Here is a 5,693-nt window from a genome sequence, read left to right as displayed (position 1 = left end):
GCTCCAATAATTTCTGATCTATGTCAGTAAATGCTGCTACATGACGATTAATCTCACAACCGCGGAAGCTGAATGTATCGACTGGTTTGAAGGCCCCGAAGCTGGTTTGGGGGACGTTCACCCAACTACAACACCCCACCAGCACAGACAGCACGGTGTAATGTGAGTGTTAGATTGTGGAATGCATCTGTGAAACCGCAGAACCAGCGTAAAGGTTGGTTAGTGATTGTGAGGGAGAGAAATCTCCGAGGAAGGGTGGGTTTGAATCCTGATATCTGAAACGCTGAGATGGGAGAAAACTGGAATTTGAAGGCGCGAAATCATCGCCTCTCAGAGTATTTTCATGGCGTATGTTACTGATTCCTCCCCGCGTTTGCTAAGCACGGAGCAGCAGGAATTATTGCAATAGCAGACTGGGAGCCCCAACCTCACCTTCAGCAGTTTTATTGACATTGAGAAAGGAACATTGGGACATCAGGCATTACGGGGCATACAAAGTAAAAGATGTATTTTGTCATAACTCAGACTGGAGCTGAACTTGCGGTGGCCACAAGGCAAAGCACGGTCCCGTTGCCACATGTAAAAATACGATTCAAAAGCAGTAAGGATAGTGACAGAGGATCTATCAGGAACAGCACAACAGTCACAACAGAAATAGTTTCCAAACAGTGTCTGCGATGTGGGAACTCAGAGTGGGGTGAAGTTTTAACTTGGAGATGTTGAATGCTGAGATTGATGGATTTTTACAAAACTTCTAAGGCTTAGGAGATACTGCAGCGTATTGTTGAAGTGTATTTCCCAACAGGAATGTAGTTTAACATCGGTTTCTTTCACCAATTTGCTCACAAAATCAAGTAAACACTGCTGCGAAATATCATGCAATCCCAGTTCACAGGCCCAGAATCAGAGAAACTGAGTGATACGGTACCGAAGATCCAAGTGGAAATTGTGATGGGGAAGAGCACGCGCCTGTGGCACCAGTGATGTAATCGATGAGGGCGAGGTCCATCTCTGACGGGACAGAGGTGCGTGAAATGCCGAGGCTGGAAGCTCTAACGTCACCTGGAGCACCTTCTATTGTTGTGAAGCAGGGAGCATTGTGACATCTGGCTGGGAGATTGAGCCTCGCGTGGAGCAATTTATTTTGACATAGAGCAGCAGGGACTATTGTAATATCAGGCTGGGAGCTCCAACCTCACCTGCAGCAATTCTACTGACGTTAAGAAGGGAACATTGGGACGTCAGGCTGTGAGGTAAAACCGCACCGTGTGCAGCTCTTGTTGACATAGATAGGGAACATTTTGATATTCTGGCTGAGGGAAAGGATACTCAGCTATTTTAATCTGAAGTGAAATAAATTAATTGATTCGAGACTTTGCAAGGAATCCTGTCACAGATGCAGTGCGTTAGCTGTTGCCATTGTCAGGAAAAATAAAGTTCTCATTCACTGGCAGGGAATCGAAGCCGGGACGCTGTGGAAAAGTGCAAAATTCGAAACAATAGACCACCAAGGATGCCTGTAGAACGGGGATGTACTGATTGGTCCTCAGCCATCAATCTCCTCTACGTGCTCTTGTCAGACACAACGGCTTAGCCGACTCTCACCCCATTTTCTAGCACTTTTTTGCCTTTACATCAACAGTTCACATCTAAATACTGTTGTAGGATATGTGGGTTCCTGCCCCTGCCAACCCTGACAGTGTGTTCACGATTCAACCACCAGATTGTTCATAAGTGTTTTCGTTGTACCTTCTGCATGTCAGGATCAAAGTTCGCTCAGGATTTCGAGCGGTAAGTGAGCTTGGACTGCGGCGCTGGAAGTGCTGAATCACAACCAATGCATCACCAGGGATGACAACAGACATCGTTGCATCTTTTCTCAATGACACAGTTTTTGGCATTATTTCACTGGAGATAAGTTTCTCCTCCAAAATGATTGAGTCATCGACGGTAATCAGCAAGTAAAGAAGCACATTATCCCATTTTTTCAACCCTGAACTATAGCCTTATGTGCACTGACGTTCCAAAGTTTCACGTTAATGATGTTTTCTCCCTTCCATATTCAACTAATCGACACAAATAATGGGGTGAACTTTGAGATGGGTCAATTTTGTTAATGTTACCTTGAGGATTTGAACCTCATTTTGACCCACAGAGCGAAACATGAAAACCCATTCACCCTGGAGTGACAGATGTAAGATCAGAGACGAACCCCAAGAAAATAAGATTTCACCTACTTGGCTTGTAATGTCCCATGTCAGACTTCAACACCAGACTCTGTTTACCATAGTGAAAGGAAGCAAGTGGTGACTCCCTGTCCGTGCAAATCCCACAATAATTCCCTGTAACTCTGCAGTTTATGCGGCCTCGACTGGCTCTTCCTGCCACACTGGAATATTGCTTACGTCAGCAGCTTACTATCCTTCCGAATGGTCTTCCTCAAATTCTTGAAAAGACAAAGAGGAATGGGGTATTTCATGTGTATTTTTACTTTACAAGGCCAACGGTCTAACCACTGAGCTACAGGACCAATGCATTGCCGTGTGAGAGAAGGTCCCATGTATTAGAATCTGCAAACTAATAGATGCACTGATAGCCTGCGTAACATATAGCAAGTCAGTGTAACACAATCCAGACAGACACGAAGGGAGCATGTACGAAAAGATAGCAGGATGTAATGCTAAAACGCACAGTGTTGGGGGTCATATAAACAGAGTTCTTCCATGGCAGTCGGTCATTAGGATTCAGGAATTCCAATGTCATGGTCTGTTAATTGTTACCAATTATAGTCATTACTTGGAAATGCTGACTGAAATTTAGAAGCAGAATTATGCGTGAAACAGTCAGAATCACTTCCCTCCATGCCACAAATCCACATCCGTAATGTCAGCTGCTATTGCCAGACGTGTATTCGGCTCAAAACAAGAGCGAGGGGGCCACCAGAAAAAAAGGAAGGTCGATGGTGGTTTCTTCGAGCCGACTAGCGGCAAACTGTAGCCAGGATCAATGTGTGCCCTGAAGGTTAGTTTCCCTGTTTATCCTGGTGTAGTGTCCACTCCCGATCAATCACCCAATTGACTCATCTTTGTGTGTTGACCTTTGCAGGTCTCACATCGGTTCAGTGCCCCAAGTGGATCCACACATTTTTAACTTGGCGATCTTTACTCAGATCATCGTTGCAGATTCGTATTAACAGAGCTATTTTAGAAGCAGAAAGAGACCATTCAACTCAAGTCTCTTCCACCATGAAATGAGTTCATATCTGATTTAATAATTTCGAACTGCATAACTAGCCTTTCTTCATAACTCTTTCTAACTTTATTGAATGCAACTTTGTTTCTCTTAGACTTGCATATACTTAATGAGCTAGACCCGAGAGCCTATGCTGTACAGAATTTCAGAAATTCAGAACAATAGTGAGTAAACTTGCCAAATAGGTAATAACAGTAAGTCAACTGGAGTGGGAGAATGGCGAAGTCATGGTGAGAGTGAATGTAACAGTTAAAACTAAAGGAAAGGGAAGGATTGGGTGTGGTTTCGCCATTACGACATTTTTCTGACATTCTCAGATTCCAATCACTGAACCCGAACGATTAACATCGTTTCTCACACAGCAGGCCACCCACTTTCCCCACTATTGCATAACCACTGTCACCTGCAATTGCTGCGACAAGACGGCCCCCATCTTTCGGCAATGAAAGTCCCAGCCTTTATTTTGGAAGTGGAACACTGGTAGAGGACAACTGCTATTTCTGGAAATGCAGTCTAAAGCTGGAACTCGATGACACATATTTTTCGGAATCCCACATTTTTTTAAACCTCAGATTCTGTTTTGCATTTACTCAGCATGTTCGGCTGTTCACAAAAATACTTCTGCATTGATAGTGCTCATAATCTAAAATTAGGGACAGACCATTAAAGATGCACGCTCAGAAGCACTTTAAACCACAAAAGGCAAAAGGTAGGAAAATGGACTTTGTCCTCCGATCAGCCATGCTTTTGGTAAATGTTGGAACGGCATCGAAGGGCACAATGGTCGACTTCTGTTACAAATTTCCTCTAATCTTTACTGTTTCCTTATCATATATCTAAAAGATTCCACTGACGTTTTAATGAGGAAGCATTAATGTCATTGGTCTCTAATGGTTAATTTAATTCAGTGAATTGATTTTAAACAGTTACCTGGCTTTGATAAGAGATGTGATTGTAGCTTGTTAATGTTGTCCACTTGCCAATGTTAAGGAGAATAAGCGACTTTAAACATCAGGTCATAAGTTTGACACCCTCATTGCATAATGTTCCATTGCATATCTGTTTTATTGAGCTGAACATTGCTTTTCATTCCACTGGCACATTCGAAGCGAGTTTATCTGCTGTTCTGAATACTTAGTTACTGGTACAAAGTGACAATAAGGAGTGAATGAGAGACACGTTTGGAGATGTGGCTTAAAGTTGACTGAGCAGGGGCACTTTAAATTTGACCGCTTCTGCTCATGTCCTGACACTAATAAGTGACTCAATCACAGAAGTAGAATAGCCAAGTGTCACATGAATTAAAAGAAACTGATCCATATCAACGAACACTCAAATGAGACGGATTAGATTCGTATCTAATCTATCTCCCGGTTGTGGGAATGGAGAGCACATGTGTGCGATCACAGGTGATCAGGACAGAGAACAGACAAAATTAGGAATTTCAAGGAATGGTGGATATCTATCCACCATTGTCAGAGAGGAGCTCACTACCTCTCCTATGTCTCTGTCCAACTAACCTTGAATCTCTGGAGGAAGAGAACATTAATGAGAATTAGGACTACGTGAAAAATCAAAGTGTTCCCATGAAAAACGGAAATGTATTAACAGACAGTCGTCATAGATATTACTGTGAAACCTAAGTGGAGGAAAGTGAGAATGATAGTGATGGAGCACACCCGAAAATAATATGAGTTTACTCCGACCTCTCTATCAGTAACATCCACGATCCTTACCCTAACTGAACGAAGAAAGCCCTGGATAACGGTGAGAAATTTCCTTATATTTGAATCAATTCGCTGCTAAGGCTGGCTGGTCTTTGCATACATCAAATAATCACAAAATTGTTTTCAGGGAAAACATACAAAATTTGGAAACAAGTGAATTTATGGCTGCGCAACTGACTCTTAATCTTTCCACAGTCTGTTCACTGGAACACCAACTCAGTTTCTATGTCCCATTGCAATTTTATACCAATAGGCTGTCACGGTGGTTTGCACTGCTGCCTCACAACGCCAAGGATATGGGTTCAACCTCGGCCTTGGGTGACAGTCTGTGTGGACTTTTCACAATCCCCACTTGCGTGTGGGTATTTCCTCCTACAGTTCAAATGTGTGCTGGTGAAGTAGATTGCCCACAGTGTTCAGGTTTATATTGGCTGGTCTTGGGAAGTGCGCTGTTGGTGGAGAGGGGTGACTCTCGTATGAATGCTGTGCAGTAAGTTAGTGTGGACATGTTAAGCTGAATGACCTATTTCCCCACATCGATAATCAATAATTCTCATGTTTGTAAACTTGTCAGATGAACACATTGAGAGGTAGCGTTCAGTTGCTGATGAATCATGTGGCTCTTTCAGATCTCAGTATAGTGTCTTATTTAATTTTCCAAAAAGCAAATGCTCTCTTTCTCATCAATTAGAAAAAAATGCACAAAATTCAGCT

Source organism: Chiloscyllium punctatum, unplaced genomic scaffold (genome assembly GCF_047496795.1).
Source record: "Chiloscyllium punctatum isolate Juve2018m unplaced genomic scaffold, sChiPun1.3 scaffold_139, whole genome shotgun sequence".
Lineage (NCBI taxonomy): Eukaryota > Metazoa > Chordata > Chondrichthyes > Orectolobiformes > Hemiscylliidae > Chiloscyllium > Chiloscyllium punctatum.
The sequence above is the reverse complement of the archived record's forward strand: the minus strand, read 5'-3'. Positions refer to the sequence as shown.